The sequence below is a fragment of the Mustela erminea genome, chromosome 10 (genome assembly GCF_009829155.1).
Source record: "Mustela erminea isolate mMusErm1 chromosome 10, mMusErm1.Pri, whole genome shotgun sequence".
NCBI classification, from domain to species: Eukaryota; Metazoa; Chordata; class Mammalia; order Carnivora; family Mustelidae; genus Mustela; species Mustela erminea.
In genome coordinates, this window is record NC_045623.1 from 32774276 (window position 1) to 32801590 (window position 27315).

A 27315-nucleotide genomic window follows, 5' to 3' on the forward strand; every position below is an offset into this window, starting at 1 on the left:
CAAATCCTGGGCACCTTTTAGGGTAGGCTGCTCTGCTAATTGAGGTGCCACATTTGATGCTTTGCCTGGCCATCAAGCATCTCCCAACAACTGGTTCCCTTAGGATCCAAACCTTTCTCTGCCATTATAGTTGTGACCGGAGATCTTGAGTTCCTTAGCTGTTTTCATCAACAGTAGGAAAAGAAAAGGAATTCTGGCACGCTAGTGATTATGGAAATCAAATATGGGCCTGTTCCACCTTAAAGGGCCTAGGCTTGCCTAAGTGCTTGGGTCTTGCAGAGTTTGGGCACCACCATATTTGGAGCGTGCCTACTTTGGGGCGGGAACCTCCTTGAGAGTGATTAGGTCAGCGCTGGGGGAGGTGACCTTGTTTGGTTTCTGGCACCCGAGAACAGTGGTGCACTGTTTCTGCTGCCCCCGTTTACCTAATTGGCCCAGGCGCTCCATCAGAGCAAAGCCGCCCAAGAGCTCCTCGCTGGCCGCCCCCGCGGCCCGCAGCTCGGTAGAGGCGGGAAAGCAGCGCGCCTGCGCCGTGGGAACCGGGGCCGGAGGCGAAAAGCGGGGAGCGGAGGGGGGCCGTTGGAGCCGAGTAGCGTACAGAGCGGCGTGTGACGCGGGGACGCCGCGCGCTCCCAACGTCGCCCCGGTTTGACGCACACGGCACCAAACTGTGAGTTTCAGGGGTTATTTGGTCGGATTCTCCGGGACTCGAGTGGGTTTCGGGCCTCTGGGCTGTGGCGGCGGCGGGATTGAGGGTGGCGGAAGAACTTGGGGGACCCGACCTTCGGCGCTCGGGCCCGGGCAGCTACGCCCTAGGCTGGGTCCCAACCATCCAAAAGGACGCGTTTTGCCGCACAGGCTAAGATGGCGGCGGCGGCCGAGGAGGCGGAGTTGGTGCTACACAAGGAGCCCGGGCCCCGGGTTCGGGGAGGCGGCGGCCGCGGCGGCCGCGGGGGGCGGCGGAGCCTGAGGTGAGCGGCGGCCGCCGCCGCGGGGCGGGACTCGGCGGAGAGGGGGTGGGGGTGGGGGACCTTTCCACGGCGGCGTCGGAGAATCCGGTAGCGGACACAAAGGGGCTGAGCTGGGCACTAGACTTGGGGGTTTTGTTTAGTCACATGAAGCCGAGCAGCCAGTGAGCAGTAGGGGGAAGGGGCCGAGATCAGGCGGCCTGGGGAGCCTGGCGGTCGCCATTGCAAAGCACTGAGTAACGGGGCGGTCCGAGAGCAGTCACCAACCCCTCTCCGGGGCTGCTCGGTTTTGGCCAGAAGCGCCAGTTCTGGCATTAACTGTACACACCCCTCCCCTAACGTGGGACCAGGACCGCATAGCAGTCCCCTCCCCCTGTTCTGCAAGATCTTATGCCGCTAGGTGCCTGGGAAGTAACAGCAAGAGGTAAATCGCCCAAAGTGTTTGGGTTGCCAGGGGCTTGGTGGGTGTCCAGCTAAAGCTTTTTGCTTCTCCAGGTCTGATTCCCTGGCCTTTGTGTCCCTGGGAGCTTAATCTCTGCCAGAGGAAAGCAGGTGTGCTCCACTTCTCCCGTGAACCTGAAGATGAGTTGTCCCAGACCCTTCTCAGTGATTGGAAACTTAGGTGGTGGAGCTAAAGGTTTCTTGTTACGAGACTTCCACAGACGACTCTCGTGTTGGGATCCATCCATGGTTTAGCAACATTAGTGGAAAACTTTCTTGAACTGTCTGAGTAATACTGACATAAATTTAGTTTTTATAAAACTTTGATGTCTAGACTTCAGATTTTGTGTGGTCATTAAGAAGTACTCAACAAGGGGGTAAACACAATGAGGGCCTAAATGATGGTCCTGTTTTGTATACAAGTCAATAATTACAACAGAAATACCAAAACACCGTCATCTCTTCTGGCCATTTCCGACTAATGCCAGTCTTGTTGCATTTGGATGATAGATTAGATTTGCCTTAATAGTATATTGCTTCTCTGCTGTAGTTTAGTACCATTTCTTTGGTCCAAGAAGAAGGACAGCATTTCAAAAAAATAGACAACTCAAGTTACTCAAAGGAAACCTGCTCTTTGCCTTCAGTGCCGTGTGTAAGTATCCAGGGAACTTGATGGCAGTAATCCTGCCTTGGTAGCTTTGGTGAGAAAAAATTAGTTTTTATGAAGAAGTTATAATTTGGTTTAGCCATTTTAATTGGTGAAACATGAAGGCTTGACCACTGTTGGTGCAGTGATAAGTATATTGCTGTTAAAATCATGGCAGTGTAAATTTTAGAATTCTAACATAACCTTATGCTGCACTTACGGCTGCATCATACTTTGTATATTGTGTTAACTGGGATTTTAAATACAAAACTTGGAGACAGCTAATGTTTTGTTTTGGCCGGGTCACATTAACAAAGTAAATAATGTGATGGGAGGGAGAAACACATTGAGATCCTTAACTTTAGATCTGTTCAAATTAAAATTTGAATTTTTTAATATAACTTAAAACTTTGATTTTCCTTGCTTCTTTCAGATATATATTTTCCCCTTTTTAGCTTTTCTTCTAATAAAGAACAATCTTATTGTATTAATGAATAGAAGATACATTAACATTGGCAGAATGTATTATTGAGTCATGCAGTGTTAGGGTGAAAGGAATCTCAGGGATTCCTAGTTACACCCATTGTTTTATGATATATTGAGGACCAGATATGATAATGTTAGTGCTTAATGGAAAATTATCTTTTCAGCTTCTGCCCCATTGCTCTTTTCATTGGTCACATTGCTGGGATGAGAAGGTGACTCTGTAACTAAGGGTTGAAAAATGAAACAAGGGAGTATGTTTGAAAGTATCTGTTATATACTATTATTTTAATGAGAACATCTGTGACAATAAGTTAAAAACTGTTATTTAACATGATATGGTGATGTAGTTTTTAAAGTGACTTCCAGTGAATAATTCCAGATACCAAATACAGACATTTCAAGTTAATTTTGGAGCAATATTGCTTTTGAATTTCGAGTTTTTCAAAAAGCAGTCTTGACCCCCAAAATTTAAAGAAACAAATAGCTTGATAAACTTCTTGGAAAGTTTGAAATAACTGCCATTACTACCAGTTATTACATAAGAAATGAGATGCCAAAAACGATGTAGTGCCTTCATTTTGTAATAGATTTTTTTTGGGTAAATGGACGTAGATTGGCTCTTGTTAAAAATGATTTGTTAAGATTACTATGACCACCGAATAGATCTGTAAGATCTATTAGGAAATTCAACAAGTAGCAAAATCATTTATGGTAGAATCTCACAGTTCTTTAATTTCTTTATCAAATATAACAAAAACTTGTTAAATTGTATTGAGGTTTTAAAGCTTTTATGGGTTATTTAAAGTGCGTTTAAATTACTGATTTTTGAAGAAAGTTGGTAAGCTATTGCTTTATTTTCAACACCGTGTGAGTGGATTTACTTGCATTTTAGTCTTACGATAATTAGGATTATTCTCAGATGATTTTTAATTACAGAGTGAGCCTGTTACCTGCAAATCTTAAACATTTTGCAGTTTAAGTTTGTTACTCAAGTTATAAGAGGGAGAGTTTGGGTGTGGTTGAATTGAGACTGTATTGGGTAGCAGAACAAGAAAAGAGAGTCAAGGACAGTTACTGGGAGTGGTGGGGATACCTGCAATTTAGAGAAATTGATAGAAAAGATTAGGTTTGTCGGAGATACACAGTTTGTGTTAGGGTTACTTACTTAAAGCTTACTTACTTCTCAGGGTATGATTCCAGAGGAAAATAGTGGATCTTATTCTTGTAGGAATACTTTTCTCATGATTGCTTTTCAGGCAATCTTAAGGCAGAGGTTTGCACTGAATTCAGAAATAGGTATGATGAATTAAGAATTCCTAATTTTTAGAACATTGTTTTTTAAAAAGTATTTTTAACTTTTTAATTGATAACCCTATATAGTAAAATATGAGAATAAAGGATGGCTACTGTGATATTTTGGATAGGTATTCAAATGAGTTCTAACTTTTTACATTAATCCCTATAGAGACTATTTTGTAGATGAAATTTGTAAATATTTACGAAGTTATGAGATGTAGCAATGACTAAAGCAGTTCTAGAAGTATTATCTTTTAATTCAGGTTTATTAGAGGGATATCATTGCTTTTAATATTAAAACCATTTACATCTTTGAATTTTCAGAAAATTGACAGTAATCAATCTGATTCTACCACTAGCTCACCCTGCTGGTTGGCTGAAGTATATCTGTCTTCTCTTAAAAATAAATACAAAGATCATTGGAGACCTAGAAGGTAGAACAGCAAATTCAATTCATAGTCTTTTCTTCAGGAAGATGGGGGTCTCCATGAAAAAGGTATTTTTCTCATCGTTAGGGTCTTAGTTGCTCTACTGTTAAGTTTTTTCTAAAATCTGCCAAATTTGAATTGTGGAGTTACTATCCTCTTTGAATTCACTAGGAACTCTTACGTGATTATGAGGAGTTACTATGTTTTTGTTTTTTTAAATTCAAGATAGGACATCCTTTGACAATTGAGAGATGTTAGCATGGAAAACAAAGTCCTGTGAGATAACTTTCCAGGAGGAGAAAAGCAGAGGATTTCAGGGAGAAGAAAAGAAGCATGCCAGGACAGAAGCAGCAGCGCACACTTCCAAATGGAGGAAAGTGAGGCTGGATTAAGATTAGTGTTTCTAAGATACTATCTTTATACTCTCCCTCTACTAATGTTTGCTTTACCTCTTCTGTTTGCAAGCTGTAGCCTTCCCATTTCATTTGGGATTCTTCGAACTGTGATCTTGTGAGTAACTTTATAAAAAGTATAGAGGAGTCCTTTGTTCCTTGCAATTTAATTCTATTAGTCTAGATTGTGGTACAGTTGAAGTTGGTTAGAGTGATAAATATGACTTTTAGGTAATAAGCCTTTTAGTATGTGTATCATTCATTGAAGTTGAATATATAGCCTTTAAAAGTTTTTAAAAGACTTTGTAAAAAGTCCAGAAATGTAAATATGTTAGGAACCAAATGGGTAATTTAAAATAAAATCCTAATAAAGTGTTAGAATTAAAATACAAAGCATAGATATCTGTATGATACCAGTTTTTTTATCTACCTTTTATAAGAGATTAATGTATTTATCCTTTTCTTTCATGGCATTTATCCTTTTACTGGAAAGCTTAATGCAGATCTTCATCAGTTTCTTGAGAAAGATGTTAAATGTAACTTTTATTTTCAAAACAGCATTTATTGGGGAGGGAATGATTGCCAGTTGTTGAATGGTATGTGAAGGTGGATAAAACCTTGCCAAAGTGGAAATTAATTTCCTGCTGCTTACTATTGATTTACTGAATAATACACACACACACACACATACACAAGCGTGTATATGTACACATACGCACACACACAGGAAATCATAGTTGCATTTATAATTGTATATGAATAAAGAGGCAGGATGAGATAAGGTTTAAAAGTGTAAGCCTTGAAGTAAATCTAGCTGTGTGGGGGTGCCTAGCTGGCTCAGTCGGTGGAGCATGTGAGTCTTGAGTCAGGTTGTGAGTTCAGGCCCCACTCCCTACATTGGGCATAGAGAGGACTTAAAAAAAAAAAATCTAGCTGTGTGAGCATTAAGCAAGAGGATTTAACAGTAATATCATCTTCATAGAAGCTTAAGGTTTACATTGCATAATTCTCGTAAAGTCCTTAGCTTTCTGGTACACAATGAATACACAAGTGTTAACCTTTTATAATAATAGTTATTCCTATTACCATTGTTTAATTTTTTTTATAGTAACTTCATATTTTCATCTGCATGTGATTTGGAATCGTATACTTTTGCTGCTTTTCATTTTTTAGACCCATGTCTATAAAGGTAAGGTTGTAAGGAAGTCAGAGGCAGGCACCAAAGTTTGCCCTCTCCAGTTCTAGCAGCAAAATCTATTAAACAGGTTCAGTATTTCAGGAACACATTTGCTTTTGTTACTGTCAGCTGATGAATAAAGGCACTTGAGGATGAGTACATTCTAGTAAAGTTATTTCCCAACGAATGTGTTGGTTTATCTTTGTTAAAACATCCTAAATTTCTTCACTCTCCTTTAAAATTTTGACCATGAGAATTGTGGTGATCATTAGTAGAGAGGAGAAAGTGAGTGGTTTTGTGTATTTGTACGTAATAACATAAAAACTCCAGATAGGAAAGAAGAGAAGCTTCAACAGCAGGTAGATTGAGGAGAGGAGAGGCATGTTAATCTTTTCAATGCTTAGTCTGAGTTAGGGCAGTTTCCTCAAACAGCATTTTGCTGTTTTCTTCTCTATACTTTGTTTTCTTTGTTTTGTATTTGTTTCTGCTGATAGAATCTTAAACTTATTTCTGTCTTTAATTTTTCTTCTACCATGTACTCCTCTCACTGCCACACAAATCTTAAGCTTTTTTAAAAAATTGTGAAAGGAAGCTAGTAAAATTAATTGTAAATTCACATGCAGAGGAGTGTGAGTCTGAAAAATTAGAATTTTCATATATGCTTAAAAATACTTTGAGCGAGGGCGCCTGGGTGGCTCAGTGGGTTAAGCCGCTGCCTTCGGCTCAGGTCATGATCTCAGGGTCCTGGGATCGAGTCCCGCATCGGGCTCTCTGCTCAGCAGGGAGCCTGCTTCCTCCTCTCTCTCTGCCTGCCTCTCTGCCTGCTTGTGATTTCTCTCTGTCAAATAAATAAATAAAAATCTTTAAAAAAAAAAAAATACTTTGAGCGGTTTGGAAAATGAAGGGGGGAAATGTCACCCATAATCTTTTACCATTATATAGTTATTAGTATTAAAGGAAAGGGATATGAGACTGACATTAATTAAACGTCTATGTATTCCTTGTAATGATGCTTGATACATACATATATTCCCATTTTATATGCAAGGAAACAAATTCAGACTCATGTCACATAGATAGTAAATAGTCCAGCAGCCAACTTTGAACATAGGCATAGCTTGCTTCTATAGATAAATTCTATTCTGCCTTTCTCTCCTTTCAATCTATACTTTAACAATACTTTTATTACAATTTGTAAGTTTTATTTCCTACTTATAAAACATTATAAAAGCATTTTTCTGCCTACCTTTATTTCAAGCGGTATCTTATTGCCCACATTGTTTATTCATACTACCATATAAAGGCTCTTTGTCTTGGCTACTGGATATTGGTACAGTGATATTGGTCAAAGTAGAAGCTGCCTTTTTCTTTACTGAGTGACCAAGAAGAAAAATAATGTAGGTTGATCAGAACTAATACTTTCTGATACTACAAAAGCTACAGGTTTAATAATACTATCTGATGAGACATTTAACTCAAAATTGGAGATACATAAAATGTAGATGAATTTTCAATTTATAGCCATCAGAGAACAACTTTTTAAATAATTTTATATTTTGAAATGCCATAAGCTTCCTTGTTATATTTTAAAAGTGATATTAAAATTTAACAGGCACTTAATTCTATTTAGTTACTATCCGTAATTCCTAATGTAATAATCACTATAGGGCACCTGGGTGGCTCAGTCATTAAACGTCTGTCTTTGGCTCATGTTGTGATCCCAGAGTCTTGGCTAGAGCCCCGCATCGGGCTTCTTGTTCAGCGGGGAGCCTGCTTCTCCCTCTCCCTTTCCCCCTCCCTGCTTGTGTTCCCTTTCTCATGTCCCTCTCTGTGTCAAATAAAAAAAAAATCTTTTAAAAAAACACTATAAAAGGAAAAAAATATTGAATTCTTATACTCTCATTGGGTGGATGGCATGTATTAAAAAAAATTGTGGGCCTTTTATAAATAGATTGTATAGGACAGCACCCCCAATAGAAATATGTTGAGCCACAAATGCGATTTAAAATCTTCTATAGCTTTGTTAAAAAATAAAAATCGGTAAAATTAATTTTATTAATGTGTTTATTTAACCCAGTATATTTAAAACATTTTTTTAATATATAAATACAATTGAGTTATTCTGCATTCTTTTTTTTTTCCCATGCCAAGTCTTCAAAATCAAAAGTGTGTGTTCCACACTTAAAGCACATCTCAATATAGATTAGCTAAACCTCAGGTACTTAGTAGTGACATGGCTTTCATATTGGACATTGCAGATATAGGTAGTAAGTTCTATACAAGGATGGGGAAACGATAGTAAGTTCTGTACAAATACAGAGAAAGGATAAAGTAGAAATTGAACTGAGCCTTAAAGAATAGCTAAGAAAAGAGTATGCTGGAGAGCAAATCTGTAGTGATGGGAATTAAAATAGGAGATGTAATTTGAAATCAGGTAATAGAGTGGCTTGATTCTAGGGAATTTGTTTTATATGGAGGATACATATGTGAAATATATGTTAGAGGGTGCTTAATCATGTCTTGTACACATGAGCATTTAATGAATATTGAATTAGTATTTAAGTGAATTAATACGAGGCAGAGCAAGAAAAATGCTGGAAGAATACTAACAAATCCTTATAGGTCTCCTAAGGGGAAACAGTTGTGCTTAGGGTATATTAGTGATCTGTGATTAGCAATATGATGGAGAATGATCAACACGGATGAGATTTGAGAAAAGGTTTTTTGATTTGACCATTATTGGTAAGTTATTTTTAAATGTTTTATTTATTTTTAAAGATGTATTAAGTTATTTGAGAGAGAGCAGGGGGGAGGAGCAGAGGGAGAGGTTGAGCATCTCAAGCAGACTCCCTGCTGAGTGCAGAGCCCAAAATGGGGCTCCATCTCACGACTCCAAGATCATGACTTGAGCTGAAATCAAGAGTCAGATGCTTAACCAACTAAGCCACCCAGGCACCCCTATATATTTTATTTAGATATAGTTTAAAAACAGTGAAGTGCACAAATCTTAAGAATACAGCTCAGTGAAATTTTACATATAAGTACACATAACTTCTACTCAGATCCATATACAGAACACTGAGAAAGGTGCCTTGTGCCCCCTCCTATTAAGATCTCCCCTCAGAAGTATCCACTATTTTAGTCTCTATCACCGTGAATAAGTTTGGCTTATTCAAACTTATTATTATTAAAACTTATTATTTAAGTTTGAACTTGTTTATGGCATATTTGTCCTCCTTTCCAAGGGTAGTGAGAATTGATAGCTTGAATCTCTTTCTTTTCTATCCTTGTTTGGCATTAAGTGAATTTGGAGGTAATGAGCTGATAAGTAATTGGTTCCATGGCTCTTCTGGTGTTTTGGTTTTTTTCCCCTAGTGTGGAGTATGCCAAAATCAGAGAGGTATTTCTTAGTTTTCATTAATATTGACCCTTTAGAAGTTTTATGATGAGAAAATTTGTTTAGAAAGCAGAGATTTGAATTGTTTCTTTAGAATGCAGAAATTTGAATTGCTTTTTCAGATAACATAGTTATCTGCCTTATTTTCATTACAGTGTCCTCTAGGCGTATAGCCAAGAAGTAGGTAGAGGAGGTCTTGATTTGCCTCCTTATATAGAGGCCTTTTGGAACCTCTTTAGTAGTAGCTTCTAAGCATTATGTGAGTTAGCTTTCAAGCATTGCACGTTTCTTAATCAGGTATTTCAGTATTTCTGATTGTGATTGTAGGGATAAGAATAAATTGGTGTACTTCTGTTTACTGCTCAGTTAGTATCCATTCTCAACCAGAAAGATTTTGACATTTATGTGTGAAGAACTAAAAGATTACCTTAAGGACAGCTGCACAAAAATTTGAATGGTTAAAATCATCGAGGTACACTTTATAAAATGAGAACTGAAATAGAATTACTGATCATGATTTTTACTTCTAGTGCTTGAATTTATTTTTTATTTTATTTATTTATTTATTTATTTATTATTTATTTTTTAATTTTTCAAGTGATTTAATGGTTTCCATAAATATTGAGCAGGGGAAGGATTGTTTACTAGTGTAACAATTGGTGCTTTTGGGAGAAGGATTTTTATTTCTGAAATATGTATTATAATAAAGTTGTAAAAAGTACATAATAATGAAAATATGTATCTTTACATTCTGGTATGCCTAGTTTGGAGGAATAGATATGTTTTATAAATTGTGCATAAGTGGACATGAAAATACTTCCTCATTAACGTTTGAATTATGAATGCTTTTGAATTTATGAATGAAAATATAAAGTTTTGTTTTTTTAAAATGTATAACATGACTTAATTATACTCTTGCTCTAAAAATTTTAATAGTTGTCTTGAAGAAATAAAACCTCATCTATCAACTTATATAGGTTTTATATTTGTGAAGTATAGAAGGCTAAACCAAATTGGTTAGATTAGACCTTGAAAACATATGGTTATTATCTACAAAATATTAAGACTTTATGTAGTACCTTTTGTGTAAGATTTAGAAAACCACAAACAAAACAATTAGAATGTTACTAATTAATAACCTTAAGAGTCAATTTCTATGGGAAGAAAAAACACAGTTAAGGGTGTGTTCTATGTTTTTGTGTTGTTTTGACAAAACTGGATGTTGTATTTGAATGTCTTTTTGGGAGATTGGATTTTTTTGTATGCAGAAAAACCTTATTTGTATGGTTGTATCTTCAACCTTTGCTTGTTTTCATTGGGTTAGTTATATATAGAATTTATATAGTATCTTGCTGGGGGTAAGATTGTTGTAATAATAGAGCAAAGGATATGGTTCCTCCTCTAAAGAGCTCATGAACTAAGACACAACTTGAGGAGTACTTAATAATGAAACATTTGAAATACTGAGTTGACACAAAATAAAATGAGTGGTATCAGATAAGATTGGATTAATTAAGCTTCTTCGCAAAAATGTTTTCATAATCTAGGTTTTGAAGAAGTGGTATAAATGAATAGATTCATGGAAAGGAAAGAGAGTATCAACTAGGGAGAAGAGCATGTTAAAAAGCACAGAAATGGGAATTGTGGAATGCAAGCATTTTCCTTACTCAAAGTAGAATCTATTTTAAATGAATGTAATGAAGAATAAGTTTGATAAGATTGTGGCTGGAGCTGGAGGAATCTAAAGAAATTTGGATTAGAAATTAGAAACAAGGGATTCAATTAAGTCCACTAAACAGAAATAAATGAAGAAAAAAAAAGATTATCAACCAGATATAACATGATTGAGAGAAAAGATTGAAGTGAAGAAGGCCAATTAGAGGTTATTATCTTGGTGGATGGAAGGAAGGATATTTTAAGAGTAAGGATGGGTAGTTTTAAAATCCGGTAGGTGAAATGTGTGGCTCTTAAATTTGCATACAAAGTTAAAATTAGAATGGAACAGTTCTATTATCTCCAGATACTGAAAATAAATTTACTCGGACTCAATTTACAAATAAATTATTAACACTAATTAGGATACATCTGCCTTGTTCTTTAAAAAAAAACAAACTGATGAGCTTTTAAGTTTGATTTGAAAACTAAGTAAAAAAGTTATACTATACTGGTATTTTCTGAATTGCTAGTACTTTGAACTAAAAAAATACTTGAGATGAAAAGTAAGAAGAGCTTGTAATTGTAATGTTGTATTTTGAGTTATAATAGTACGTTTTAGCCATGGTTTAAGAAACATTTTAATTGGTATGGGAGTTGGGGAAACATATAATAAAAATTAGTAGTCTGGACTTTCAGTGTTAAATTTGTTTTTAAAAATGCTTATTTTAAAATTTAGGGTAGTAGAGAATACACTGCTTTTATTGGGGGGAAATTCCCTATAGTTCCTTTGGAGCAATAGTATTTTTTGATATTTAAGATCTAAGTTGTTTGTCTTTACTAGAGTTTTTAAGAGTTCTTGAATGTGTATCATGTCTTAGAGTGAGTAAGATTATTTTTAAGAGAAGAATTTTTTTTTTTTAAAGAGTTATTTATTTGAGAGAGAGAGAGAGCAGTATGGGAAGGGGCAGAGGAGGAGTGTCTCAAGCAGACTCTCTGACGAGCTCCGAGCCTGATGGGGGCTCGTTCCCACAACCCTGAGATCACGACGTGATCCAAAACCAAGAGTTGGATGTTTAACAGACTGCACTAACCAGGTGCTCCTTAAAAGAGAAGAACTAGAAAAATATGAAAAATTTATACAAGTAGTACAGTTAAAAATTGTTTTCTGTGCTTTTTAGAGTTAGTAAATCGAACAGAATTTGGAAGTTGAGTCTAGGAATATAAGATAGTATAGTCTTACTTTAACAAGTTTACATTTTAACCATTCTCACAGCTAATACAGGGTTAATTTCTGTTAGTAAAGAGTTTTCTGGCAACTCGGCAAAATAGGGAGGTACATTTGACTCTGTTCAAGTTTACCTGTTGAGATAGCAGTTAAAGCAAAAGAGAATAGGCTGTTCCCTACTGTCACTGGAAATAGAGATTTCATCCATCACTCTGAAATTTGGCATTTTGGTATAAATAGTATGGGTGAGAAGTGTTGACAGCAGAACTGTCTACTCTCTGATTATCCTGATGAACTATTGGTATGGGAATAGGAAGCGTCCCTGAAAGTCCTTCCCTGAACCTCTTTTCCTCTTCCCTGTTTGCCTGTAAACTTCTTGGAAATAGATCCATCCCACCTTTTTGTGCTCCTTGGGTCTATACAAGCTGAAAAGCAATGAAAAATCACCATGTGCATGAGGAGAGACTGCAATTTGAGAGGGACTAGAAAACAAAATTGACTATTCCATACACATGGATCCCATTAAAAAGTTCATACAGGAAAGAAGTGGAGGAGACAGAGATAATTTCCAGTGGCTGTGATGGAACCAAAAATCTTGTGCTAGGTCATTGAGTGTCATAATGATGTCAGTGCCATTTAGAGTGCTACAGATGGCATCTTACGTAGGTGTCCTTTAGTGTGATATTCCTTGTCTAACTTCCTCCTGGTTCATCTTATTTTCCAAGACTTACTCACCAACTTCCTATCAAGTTTGGTTACCTGATACCCTTCCATCAGCTTTTTCTTCACATAACAGGAATTGGTCCTCCTTACTCCCTCCCTTTACATACTGGATTACACATTCTTGGTGTGTGGTTTTGAGTTTTATCTTAGACAAAGTAACAGAAACCTTAAAAATAAAGAAATGGCAAAAATATGAAAACTTACAAGTTCATCAATTCAAGTGAAGGAAAAAAAACCTAGGGTAAAACTTTTTAATAAGTTAGAACAACTAAACACTATCAGGCGTGAACTTTTGTGTGATAAACAGCAATGAAATGTAAAGTATAGTGTAAGTAGCCTTTCTTTAGAGCAATTAGTAAGAGTTATAATAACTCTTACAATAACTTAGCAAGTAGTAATTCTTAGTAAATCTTAGAATTTCATAGAAAAATAAAAAATTAAGGCTATGAAGATTTATTGAATAGTGGCATGTTTTATTGACTAGATGTATGACAAAATATTCCAAATGGATAAAAAACATTCTTTTCAAATTCCTGTGAATTTTTTAAAAAATTGTGTCTTGGGCTTCAAAGAGAATCCTAAGGTTTTAAATTAGAGAAATTGAATTGTATAGGCCAATGTTTTCTGACTAAAGTAATAAAACTAGATGATTGTTAACTGCTTGGATGATGAAAACTATGTCCGACTGGGATTTAAGCTTAAATTTAATGCTGATTAGAGGTTAATAACAATGAAAAAACAGATGAGATTAATATTCATTTAAACATGATGCATTAAAAACACTTTACTTTGCTATCATATCAAATCCCTGATAGAATTATAATAGCAGTTTTCTTAAAAAGGCATTGTGTGTCAAGGACAAAGAAAATGGGAAAGCTAGTTACAGAAGTAAAATTTTGGAAGCTTGAAAGCAGCAAGTGGTAACTAATTTTGTAGATCTGAGAAAACCGAATTTTCTGCCATTAGTTGGGGTCGGGGTGCCTAGAATTGGTACTGTAGACGCTGGGATTGAAATTTGGTGGCTTCAGAAATTGGTTGCTTCAGGTAATTTGAAAGAATTGCCCCAAGGCATATAATAACAAGTAAACAATACTTGTGGTACTAGGAAAGGGTTTCTTACCTTCATGTTTCTTCTCTGATATTCAAATGAGAATTTCTGTATTTGAGAACTCTACACAGCTTGGGTTAAGAGTATCATACTGGAATTATCATATTGGGATTTCTAGAATTACTTAGAAATCTACATGTTGAATCAGGAATCATCCCCAACCTCTTTTCCTCTATTAGTTCTGAAAATACTGGGTATCAGGCTCATAACCCTGGATGTGAGATTGGAAGATTAATCCTGTTACAGCAAACTAATGATCAGGGGAAAAGACCACCAGATAGTAACAGTTGTGGATCCATCCAGGGAAATGGCCCAGATTGATCATCTTGCGATGACACCTACCCATTAACACAATTTCCAGACAGCTTTTATATGTTTCATTTTAAGATGTGACATTATGGATCATTAAACATTTGAGGATAACCCCAGTATGAAAGACGAGGAGATAGAAACAGCAGTTCAAAAGAAAAGAAGTTACTGAAATATGTTTGGAAGTAAGGTAATTGTATATTTGAAACAAGAAAGGAAGCTTGCTATAAGGCAACCCTCAGAAGACAAAAGCTCTTAGACATTTAGAATATGAAATAATAGGATTGGAAATAAAGAATTTGAGATACTTAATAGAAGAGTTAGAAGTTTAGAATATTAAATTCTTGTAGAAGATTGGAAGATAAAATTGAGGAAATCTTCCAGAGAGCAGGACAAAAAGAGATGTAAAAAGGAAATTAGAGGATCATACTTGCCAATTCAACATATGAAAGGTAAGAATTAATTACAGGGTGGAAGAAAATGTGTGGAGGAAATTAATAATAATTGAACCAAAAACTTGGGTTTTCACATTGAAAGGTCTTAAAGAATGGTCAGCATAGTAATTGAAAAACAACGTATCAAAGTATATCATAATGAAATTTCAGACACCAGAAATAAAAGGAAGATCCCAATAGCTTTCCCATAGGGAGCATATAAAGGAGATTAGGAATCAGTAACAATGGAAAGGAATCGTTATGGAATAATGCCTTCAAAACTCTTGAAGGAAAGGTGTTTCCAAACTACTAATTCTGTACCTTGCCAAGCTGTCAAGTGTGGGAGTAGGCTAAAATTATGAAACATAAGAGGTCGTTGGAATATTTCCTCCAACTGCACTGTATCTCAGGAAGTTACTAGAGGACATGGACTTTATCAGATGATGAGTTACATAAAAAAGAGGAATTCTCCAGGAAATAGAATTTAGCATAGGAGAGAAGTAAAGAGAATACATACCTAAAATGATGGTGAAGGGAGATCCAGGGAGGGTAGGCTGTGTGGCAATTCTGAAAAATGATGAGTTCAGATTGGGACAAGAAGGAAAGAGGATCTAAATGGTAGGTCTTTAGAAAGACTTGTATGCGAGCACACATGAAATAGAGAGGATTTTTGTGATTTTATTCAAAAGGAACATTTATCTGTAGTTTTCCTGTGATGTCGGTTTCGATATGAAGGTAATAATGACTTAGTAAAATGAATTAGGAAATGTTCCTTCCTCTTCTGTTTTGGGGAAGGTTTGAGAAGGATTGGTGTCAATTCTCCAAACTTTGGTTTAAAGGTAGATTGCACCAGAGAATCCATCTAATCCTGTTTTATTTTTGGTAAGTTTTTTCATTACTTCATCTCTTTAATTTGGCATGGGTCTCTTTAGATTTTCTGCCTCTTCTTGATTCAGTTTCAGTAGTTTTTTCTAGAAATTTGTCTGTTTTTTCTGGGTTATTTAATTTGTTGCTATATAGTTGTTCCTAGTGTTCCCATATAATCCTTTTCATTTCTTATTATAACACCAGTAGTATTGATCCTTTTATCATTATTGATTCTAATAATTTGTCTTTTTTTTCTTGGCCAGCCTAGATGAAGATTTGTAAATTTCATTGACACTTTCAAGGAACCAACTTTTATTGATCTGTATTTTCTGTTCTTAGTTTCATTCATTTAAGCTGTAATCTTTATTATTTTCTTCATCTGCTTCTTTTGGGTTTAGTTTTCTCTTCTGTTTTTTTAAGGTCAAAGGTTAGGTTATTGATTTGAGATCTTTTTTAATGTAGGCATATATAGTTATAAATTTCCCTTTAAACACTGCTTTCTCTTCATTTAAATTTTGACATGTTGTGCTTTTGTTTGACCTTAACAGATTTTATAATTTTCCTGCGTGATTTCTTTGATCTGTTGGTTATTTAGGAGTTTGTTGCTTAATTTCCACATATTAGTTTCCCATATTTCTTCTGTAACTGCTTTCCAATTTGATTCCATTGTGTTTGGAGCACATAATTTGTATGATTTTATTCCCTTAAAATTTTTGAAATTTGTATTATAGCCTAATATATGGTCTGTATTGGAAAATATGTACACTTGAGAAGAAAGTGTTCTGTTGTGTGTTTTTTTTTTTAAGAGTTTATTTATTTATTTGACAGACAGAGATCACAAGTAGGCAGAGAGGCAGGCAGAGAGAGAGAGGGAAGCAGGCTCCCTGCGGAGCAGAGAGCCCGATGCGGGGCTCGATCCCAGGACCCTGAGATCATGACCCGAGCCGAAGGCAGCAGCCCAACCCACTGAGCCACCCAGGCGCCCCTGTTCTGTTGTTTTGAGTGGAGTATTCTGTAGATGTATGTCAAGTCTAGTTAGTATATAGTGATAGTCTTGTTTCCTTGTGGTTTTTTGTTTTGTTTTGTTTTTTAAAGATTTTATTTATTTATTTGACAGAGAGGGAGAAAGCACAAGTAAGCAGAGCAGCAGGCAGAGGGAGAGAGAGAAGGCTCTCTGCTAAGCAGGGGGCCTGATGTGGGGCTTGATCCCAGGACCTTTAAAGGCAGAAGCTTTAACCCACTGAGCCACTCAGGCGCCCCTATTGTTACTTGTTTTTATCTGTTGTCTATTTTTACTTTCAATTTTATATGTTTCAATTTCATGTGTTTTGAGTCTTTATTGTTAGGATATATATGTTTATAGTTGATACATAATTTTTGATGAATTGATTATTTTATAAAAGGTCCTTCTCTGTCTCCAGTAATACTTTTTTTCCTTAATATCTATTGTGTCTGATGAGAGTATAGCTACTCCAGCTTTCTTTTGGTTACAGATTTCTTGGTATATCTTCTTCTGTCCTTTTACTTTCAGCTTATTTGAATCTAAAGTGTCTTTGAACCTACAGTGTATCTCTTTTATTATTTTTTGTATGTGTGTGTATCTCTTTTAGATAACATCTAATTGGATTGTGTTTTTTTACCCATTCTGTCATTCACTGGTTTTGGATTGGAATGCCCAATTAATTTGAATTTAATGTAGTTACTGATAAGGGAGAATTTATGTCTGCTATTTTGTTGTTTTCTGTGTCTTAAGGTATTTTTCTTTTGTTATTTTATTCCTTTACCATTGCCTTCCTTTTTACTAAATAGATTGTTTTCTAGTACCATTTAAATCCCTTTTTTTCCACTGTTTATTTTTTTCATTGTGGTTGTCCTGGAAATTGTAGTTAATAACTTATTTCAGTCTAGTTCAGATTAATATAAATTTCAATAATATATAATAATTTTGCTCTTGTATAACTCCATTCCTTCTCTTTCCTTTATGCTATTTTGTCATGCAAATGATGTCTCTATATGTCTTTTAAGTTAGAAGAAAAAAGTTACAAAATTAAAAATTATACTGTCTTACATATTTACCTATTCAGTTACCTTCCCTGTGCTCTTTATTCTTCGGGTAGATTCAAGTTACTGTCTAGTGTCCTTTCATTTCACCCTTTAGTATTTCTTGTGTAGGAGGTCTTGTGGTAACCAGTTCTGTCAATTTTTGCTTATCTGTGAATGTCTTACTTTCATTTTAGTAAAGAATTCTTGGTTGACAGTATTATTTTTTCAGTTTGAATCTGTCTTCCTGTTGCCTTTTGGCTTCCATGGTTTCTGATGAGACATTAACTATTAATTTTATGGAGGATCTCTATATGTGACAAGTCACTTATCTGTTGGCTTCCTTCAGGATTCTTGATTCTCTGGTTTTTGAGTTTATATTAGTTCCTCAGGCTTTTTGGATATTAGAGTAATATTTGTCATTAAATTTAGGGAAATTTTCAGTGATCATTTATTCAGCTATTTTTCTGCCCTTTCCCCTCTATTTCTGAGACTCCTGTTATATGTATGTTGGCATGTTTAATGGTGTCCCTCAGGTATCTTAGACTCCTTTTTTTCTTTCCTTTATTTTTCTTTTTGTTTTCAGAGTAAATAATCTTGATCTTCAGATGCACTGAATCTTTCTTCTGCCTGCTCATATCTGCTACTAAAATCTTAAAGTGAATTTTAAATTTTATTTACATTTTTTTGCTTTCCAGCTCTAGTTCTGTTTCATTCTTTTACATGATTTCTTTCTGTTTCCTGTTTGTGAGACATCCGTCTCATTCTTTACTTTAGTTCTTTAGACAGATTTCCTTTAGTTCTTTGAACATGTTTAAAATAAGTGATTTGTGAATATTGGCTAGTAAGCCTAAAGTCTGTGTTTCCTCAAGACACTTTCTGTTGACTGCTTTTTGTTTGTTTTCCCATGTGTATAAGCCATTCTTTCTCATATTTATGTCTTACCTTTTTTTTGTTGAAAACTACATTTTAAATAATGTGGCACCTTTGATAATCAGATTCTCCCCTTCTCAGTGCTTGTTGTTGTTACTGTTTGTTATTTGTTTATTGAACTAATAAACAGATTTTTAAAAATGAATTCTGTCAAATCTGTTTTCTTTATCATGGGTGGCCACTGAAGTTTCTCTTCAGTTAGCTTAGTGGTCTAATAATTTGACAGAGGTGTCCTTAAATGCCTGAAATCTCCCAGTCTCAACATTCAGAACGGAATTTTATAACTTTGCCTTTCTCTTCACTTACTGCTTGTACAAAGCCTCTGGTTAGCCAGAGGTGAGTGCTTAGGACCTTCTCAGGCCTTTCCTGAGTCTATGAACATCCCTATGCTTACATGTGACCATCTAGATGCTCAGGAATGTATTGCAGCTTTTTTTAGTGCCTGGTTTTTCTTTTTAAGCTCTTTGGTTAGCCTGTTATTTGTCTCAGCTCTTATCTACTGCCTTGGTCAGCTGCAATATGAAACAATTGCCTCAGATAGTTTTTTGACAAACACCCTTGGGGAAAAGTTTTGCTTTGTTTTATTTTTGCATTGGGTGAGCTCTGAGGTCAAATTAAGATAACTTTAGGAGTGGGGTCTTCCAAGAAACCACCAAACATGTCAAATAATGACAGTCCTCTGGGAATGTAGTAGAGGTGATCTCATCATCTTCTGCGTTCCCCTTTCCCCCATATAGCTGCCAGGCTATTAGTTTTCAACAGGTTTGTGGACTGTTGAGTTTCAAAGCTACTATAGAGCTGCAGTGGCAGGATGGGAATAGGACAAAATAAAATGCTACAAAGTTTGCTGGTCTTAAAGATTTAACCATCTTCTTGAATCAGTTCTCCCCAGATTGCGGCAAGACTTTGGTTAATTTCTCATTTGGAAAATGTTGACTCTTTTTTTGCCATTGTTCTTGTTGATTTAATGGAGGTGATGATTTTCAAATGTCCTTTTTTTTTTTTTTTTTTTGCCAGTCTTACTCTTGAGTTTCAAGAGTTCTATTTTAGAGTCTTGTTATATAGTTTACAAACATTTTCTCCAACTCTGTCACTTGTTTTTTAATCCTCTTAACAGGATCTTTCACAGAGTAAATAAAAGATTTTTGCTTTGATGAAGTCCAGTTTATTTTTTTCTTTTATGGATGATACTTTTGGTGATATTTCTAAGAATTCCTTTTCTAGGTCTAGATACTGATGATTTCTATCTTCTACAGGATTAATAGTTTACATTTAACTTTTAAATCTATAATCCATTTTAAATTAATATTGGTATAGAGTGTGAGATTTAAGTTGGTATTCTTTTTTTTTTTCTCTCTGTATATTCAGTTGCTCCAGCACCAGTTGTAGAAAAGACTTTTTTCCCCCCATTAAACTGCTTTTACACTTTTGTGATAAAGTCAGCTAGCCATCCTCATGTAGGAGTTTGAGGAGATTATAGAAAATATAGATGAATTCTAGAGAGTTAATTCATTCTCTTATATAGGAGGCAGTTAGATCCAACATGAAAAACCAGTATAACCAAATTGTTTAGAAATCAGGTAGGGGGAGGAATGGTTAGAGAAGAGGTGGTGGGTAGTGCTAGTTTTCATACAAGCTTTGTTTGATTCTTAAAATATGCATTTGTGTAATTTTAATTAAAATAAAACCAATACTATAAGGTAATGCCAGTGCTTAGGGGAAATTTTAAAACCATAAATGTCTGTATTTTTAATTGTGAAATGTTTTTAATGTGGAAAAAATACTCAGAATAATGCATGGTAAGAAATATAAAACTTAAGAGTTCAAAAGTGTGTACCTGCTTAACTAACCCTAGAATTAAAACATTGGCAGTTCCTCCATTCTTTTCCCTTCCAGTCAGACCTCCGCCTCTGTCCTTGGGAGACAACCATCAAACCTTTTATGGTAGCTACATTTTTGTTTTATATTTTTGCTACTTTTTGAAATATACATTTTTTTCCTATATGAAATTTATATAAATGGATCTTGGCTTTTCCAGCATTGTTTGTGAGATTCATATCTGTTTTTGCGTGTAAGTATAGTTCATTCAATTTCATGGCTGTGCAGGTATACCTCATTTTATTGCACTTCGCTTTGTTGAGCTTTGCAAATGGTGTTTTTTGTTTTACAAATTTAATGTTTGTGGCTACCCTGTATCTAGCAAGTCTATTGGTGCCATTTTTCCAACAGCATTTGCTCCCTTCGTCTTTTTGTCACATTTTGGTAATTCTTGTGAACTTTCAAACTTTTTATTTCTGATGGTGATCTGTGATCAGTGATTGTTGATGCTACTATTGTAATTGTTTTGGTGTGCCACAAACCACAGCCATATGAGATGGCAAACTTAGTAAATGTTTTGTGTGTTCTGACTCCTCCATTGACTGGCTGTTTTCCTGTCTCTCTCCTTTAACTTGGGCCTCCCTATTCCCTGAGAGACAGTGTTGAAATTAAGCCAATTAATAACCCTATAATGGCTTCTAAGTTTTTAAGTGAAAGGAAGAGTTGTGCATCTCTCACATAAATCAGAAGCTAGAAATGATTAAGCTTGATAAGGAATGCATGTCAAAGGCTGAGATAAGGCCAGAGGGTAAGCCTCTTGCACCAGTTAGTCGAGGTATGAGTGCAAAGGAAAAGTTCTTGTAGGAAATTATAAGTGAATACACTAGTGAACACAAGAATGATGAGAAAGTGAAACAGCCTAATTGCTGATGTGGAGAACATATCAGTGGTCTGGATAGATCAAACCAGGCACAACATTCCCTTAAGCCATAGCTTAATCCAGAGCAATAGGCCCTAACTCTCTTTAGTTCTATGAAGGCTAAGAGAGGTGGGAAGGCTGCAGAAGAACTGTTTGAAGCTAGCAGTTTGGTTTACAAGGTTTAAGGAAAGAAACCTTTAGAACATAAGAGGGCAAGATGAAACAGCAAGTGATGATGTAGAATCTGCAGTCAGTTCTTCAGAAGATTTCTAGCTCAGATAATTAACAAAGATGGCTACACTAAATGACAGATTTTCAAAGTAAACAAAGCAGCCTTATATTGGAAGAAGATGCCATATAGGACTATCATAGTTAGAGAGGAAAAGCCAGTGCTTAGCTTCAAAGTTTCAAAGGGCTGGCTGACTCTTCTTGGGGGGCTAATGCAGCTGGTGACTTTAAGTTGAAGCCAGTGCTCATTTACTATTATAAAAATCTTAGGGCCCTTAAGAATTGTGCTAAATCTGCTCTGCCTGTGCTGTATAATAGAATAACAAAGCCTGGTTGATAGCGTATTTTTTTTATAACTGTTTCACTGACTATTTTAAGCCTACTCTTCAGACCTACTGCTTGGATAAAAAGATTCCCTTGTAAATATTACCTCTCACTGACAGTGCACTTCATTAAGAGCTCTGACAAAGGTGTACAGTGAGGTCAATGTTTTCATGCCTGCTAACCCAACATCAATTCTGCAGCCCATGGATCAGGAAGTAAATTCAACTTTCAAGCCTTGTTGTTTTAAAAGTACATTTTGTAAGACTGTAGCTGCCATAGATAGTGACTCCTGATAGATGTGGACCAAGTAAATTGAAAACCTGGATTCAGGGCACCTGGGTGACTCAGTTAAGTGGTTGCCTTCAGTCAGTAGATATGGATCCTGAGTACCCTGAATGCTAAGGTTAGCATATAAAGAATTCAAAGCACCTTTTCTAACTATATTACAAATATTAAAAGAAAATAAATTCAGGGATACCTGGGTGGCTCAGTCAGTTAAGTAACTGCCTTCAGCTCAGGTAATGATCCCAGAGTCCTGGGACTGAGTCCCACACCAGGCTCCCTGCTCAGCAGGGAGGCTGCTTCTCCCTCTCCCTCTGTTCTCCCCTCTTCTCATGCTCTCTTTCACACACTCTCTCAAATATATAAAATCTTGAAAAAAGAAAACCTGGATTCACCATTCTCGATACCATTAAAAACATTGTTAATTCATGAGAAGTGATCAAAATAAAGACATAAATAGGAATTTGGAAGAAGTTGAATTCAACCTTATGGATGACTTGGAAGGTTCAGGACTTCAGTGGAGGCAGTAATTGCAGATGTGGTGGAATCAACTGGAGAACTAGAAATGGAACTTGAAGATGTGACTGAATGGCTGCAATTGCATGATAAAGCTTGAACTGATGAAGAGTTGCTTCATAGGATGAGTGAAGAAGAAAATGCTTTCTTCAGATGGAATCTGTTCCTGGTGATGATACTGTGAAGACTGTTGAAATGATAACAAAGGAAATACATATTACATACACACTTAGTTGATAAAGCAGCATCAGGGTTTGAGAGGATTTGGCTCTAATTTTGAAAGAAGTTCTACTCTGGGTAAAATGTTACCAAACAGCATCACATGCTACAGCGAAATAGTTCATGAAAGGAAAGAGTCAGTAGTTGTGGCCAACTTCATTGTTTTCTTATTTTTAAGAAATTGCCACAACCACTCTAATCTTCAGGAATCACCACCCTAATTAGTCAGCCGCCATCAACATTGAGGCAAGACCCGCAAAAAGATTGACTCGATGATAATCTGGAAAATGGTTAGCATTTTTTAGCAATAAAATATTTTAAAATTAAGGTATATGCTTTTTAGAAGACATACTGCTATTGCACACTTAATGAACTATAGTATAGTGTAAACACACTTTTATATGTACTAGGAAACCAAAAAATTCACTTGACTTGCTTTTACAGTTTTGCTATAGTGTGGCAGTGTGGAACTGAACCCACGCTGTCTCTGAGGTGTGCCTGTATCGTAGGGGACATTATATGAATAGCCCACAATTTATTCATTCTGTTAATGATGGAAATTTGGATTGTTTCTACTGTTTGGGCTTTCATGAATAATCCTGCTGTGTATTTCTTGTACATGTCTCTAGTGCACATATGCACACATTTATATTTAGTAAATTTTTTGGAGTTAAATAGCCTAGTTTTAGAGTGTATTTATGTTTAATTTCAGAAGATATTAAAAACTTCCTTCCCAAAGTGTTCTGTAACAATTTATAATCTCATCAACACTTTTGCACTTCATCTTCACCAACACCTTCACCGATATTTTGTATTGTTAATCTTTAATTTTAGCAATTTTAGTGGATGTGTAGTGTTTTTATTTCCCATTTCCCTGATTCCAAATGTGATTGTACCTTTTTATATATTTATTGGCCAAATTTTATAAATATTTTGTGTATATTTGAAAAGAATGTGTTTTGCAGTACAAAACGGGTACGGTATTTATATGCGTGTCAAGTCAGTTTTGTTAAGCATGTTGTTTAAAACTTCTACATTCTCACCAATTTAATTGCAGCATGTTGGCTCAATTAGAGATGTGTTAAAATTTTCTACTGTTATTATGGATTTATCTTTCTTGTGTTACTGCCCATTTTTGCAAATTTAGAATTGTTTCTGAAATGTTTCTGATGAGTTGAACGTTTTATCATCATTATTTCTTGTTGTCTTTAGTAATTCTCTTTGCTTTGCAGTCTGCCTTAATTAATAACAATATAGCTACACGGGCCTTGTAGTTAGTGTTTGAGTGGTTCATTCCCACCCCCCCAACCTTTATTTTAAGTTTTTCTGTGCCTTTTTGTTTCAGAATTTTTCATGTATCCACCATATCAGTTTTTCTTTCAATCTGATCTAACACTTCATCTTTTACTTACAGTATAAAGTTTGTTTAGATTTCTTGTGATTATTGATGTATTGGGGCATAAATGTGCAATCTAATGTGCTTTCTATTCTGTTATGTTCTTTTTCTTAACTTTCTTGCTGTCTTTTTATTCTTTTCTCCCCCCATCTTTTTTTAAACTATTTTGTCTGTAGCCACAAACCTCACAAAGGTATTTTTATCTGAAAATAATCTTTTTTTAAATTCACCTTAATTTTGAAGGAAATTGTTACAGGATATAGAAGGTGTTGCTCTAGTATGTCCCATTTTTTTCTGATGATGTAAACCATTACTTGTGTTGTCATTGTCATTTCCTATATGTAGCCATTTTTCCCTGGCTGCTCTTAAGGTTTTCTCTTCAGTCTTTAACAGTCTGACTATGATATGTGTGTAGAAATGGTTCTTGATATCTATCCTACTTGGGTTTGTTGAGATTCTTGGATCTATAAATTAATGTTTTCTATCATCTGAGATGTTTTTGGTTATTTCTTCAACAAACATTATTTTGAACCTTTTTTATTCTCTTCTCTTGCATCTTGTACATCAGTGTTGAGTTGGGTTATATTAATGTTGGACTGCCTGATACTGTCCTCTTGGCCTCTGAGACTGGTAATTTTTTCTTCATTCATTTTATTCCGTTCTTTGGACAGTAATTTATTGCCATATTTCAAGCTCACTGATTATTTTTCTGCCTCTAATCACCCCCTTCTGTTAATATTTTAATTGTAGTTATTTTACCTTTCAACTTTTTCTTTATGGTTTCTATCAGTCTTTGAATTTATATTCTTTTTTTGTTTATTTTTTTTTTTTAAAGACCTTATTCATTTTTTCAGAGAGAGAGAGCACAAGCAGGGAGAGCAGCAGGCAGAACATGTAGAGGGAGTAGCTGGCTCCCCACTGAGCAGGGAACCCGATACAGGACTTGATCCCTGGACCCTGGGATCATAACCTGAGCTGAAGGCAGTTGCTTAACTGACTGAGCCACTCAAGCATCCCTGAATTTATTTTCTTTTAATATTTGTAATATAGTTAGAAAAGCTGCTTTGAATTCCTTATATGTTAACCTTAACATTCAGGATACTCAGGATAAGTATCTATTGACTCCCCCTTTTTTCCTGAGTATGGATCACAGTTTACTGTTTCTTTGTGTATGATATAATTTTGCTCAATAACTGGACATTATGAATATGTTTTAGTGACTCTGCTTTCTTTTAATGTTCCTCTGGGAATTGGGTGAAATTTATAGTCTGATTTTGACGCTTGCCCTGTGATTTTCTTGCTCCTAGAGATGCCACTAATTTCCATGTGTTCTCTTGGTCTTGAGTTCTGTTCTCTGGCACTTAAGCCTTATAAGGCTTCAGCTTCCTGTTGCCCAAATTATGCACACTTGAGAAATTCATGCTGTTGAAAAAGCATCAATAGTATGGCTCTATTTTTCAAGTGTAAATATACTGACCTCTGCTAACTCTTTCCCCTTGACCCCTTCAGTTGTTCTTTGTGCATACATAACATACATCAGTCATCCAGTCATTTGGGCAAAATTTATACTGAGAATTTTTGTTTGCTTCTCTGGTTCTTACTGCCATATTCTTTCACTTAAATTTCCATTTAAATTTTCGGCTGCCTTTCTAGGCTTAAGTTCTGAGCCCTATGGTAATATCTTTTTCCAGAGATGATTTTTGTTTGCACCATACAAACAAAGTAATGTCAACCATTACTTGTATTATATGGGATCTCCAGCAGTCTGGGATTACTTTAATTAAATTTTAGGGATTGAGTTTATTTTTTTACCTAAATATCTTTAGGTAGGGCTGCAGTACTTGCAAGGGCTTGTTTCTTTCTTGCTCACTAGAGTTTAGTCCTTTGGGGTCTCAGCTCAAATAGTGGGCAGCAGTTAGCATGGTTCCCACCTTTTCTGAACCTTGCATTCCCCTTTTGGTTCCCTTAACTCTGTAACGATGTTAGAAATAACCATCAGTTTCTCAGCTACCTCATCTGGATTGGCAAAACAAACTTTCAAGGCAAAAGTATCCTTGGGTGCTGGGTTGTTGTTGTTTTTTAAGATTTTATTTATTAGAGAGAGAGTGAGCATGGGGGTGGGTGGGTGGGAGAGGGGAGAAGCAGACTCCCTATTGAGCAGGGAGCCCAAAGGGAGTCTCATTCCCAGGACCCAAGGATTGTGACCTGAGCTGAAGGCAGCCACTTAACCAACTGAGCCACCCAGGCACGCCAGGGTGCTGAGTTTTTATCTATAGGTTTCCATCTTCCATCCTGGCCTGGTCATTCTTTACTGTTGTGTCAGCTTTTCGGTGCCTTTGTTGACTGTTTTTAATATTTTGTTCAGTTTCTCTAGTAGGTTTCAGTAGAAGGATTGATAAAATATTTGAATATTCTGCTATTAACTGCAATTATTTCAGACATGTTTGGATTGATAGGTGCGTATCATTGTGATAATGTTTATATCTCATGGCTTGGGTTTTTTCTTTGGTGGCTTCATTCCTAATTATGTTAGGAGGTGGCAGAGATAGCTACTGGCTGCTCTGACATGCATAATTCTCCTAGCTCTTACTTCCACTGAAGAGTATACCTTTCCTAGTACTTGCAGACACCTTGAGAAGGAGTTTTAATTTCCTACTCTGGCCTGCATTCTCATCCATGAAAAAATTACTGTGGCTACTTGAGGAACACTCATCAGCGTAGGTGTCAATTGTTCATTCCTCAGTTCAGGGCTGTGTGATTGGTACCATTTTAACAGTTGAGTAAAAGTGTTTTATTAATGGGCAGTCAGGGTGCTATTAACATAAATAGGAAAAGGAATGTTAGGTGAGATAACAGATTGCTCTATAATAGTTTTCATAGATTTTTGGAGTATCCTGAAAATTTTCATTATATGATTGAATCTGGTAAAGCTGTCTAAGAACAGAATTTCATAAAAAAATAGTAGTTGACTGGTAACATTACTTGTAAAAAACGATTTTGCTCAGTTTATATGTCTCTTGAGATTAACAAACTGACAAAATATTTGTAGAGTCACTGCTAATAAAATAGTAAAGTAGACATGTTTTT

General features: G+C 35.8%; 1 protein-coding gene across 13 annotated transcripts in view; it reads left to right on the forward strand.

The window, feature by feature from the left end:
• Nucleotides 1–384: 384 nt before the first annotated feature.
• ZNF644 (zinc finger protein 644) overlaps nucleotides 385–27315 on the forward strand; it is a 101162-nt gene continuing 74231 nt past the window's right edge. For 4 of the 13 annotated variants that reach the window (XM_032360625.1, XM_032360629.1, XM_032360628.1 and 1 more), the window contains exon 1: nucleotides 4197–4642. The gene's annotated coding sequence lies outside the window, so the exon portion shown is untranslated. Of the gene's footprint in view, nucleotides 972–1463; nucleotides 2062–4196; nucleotides 4643–27315 lie in introns of those variants that run through there. The other 9 variants (XM_032360621.1, XM_032360620.1, XM_032360630.1 and 6 more) reach the window with 9 other exon arrangements.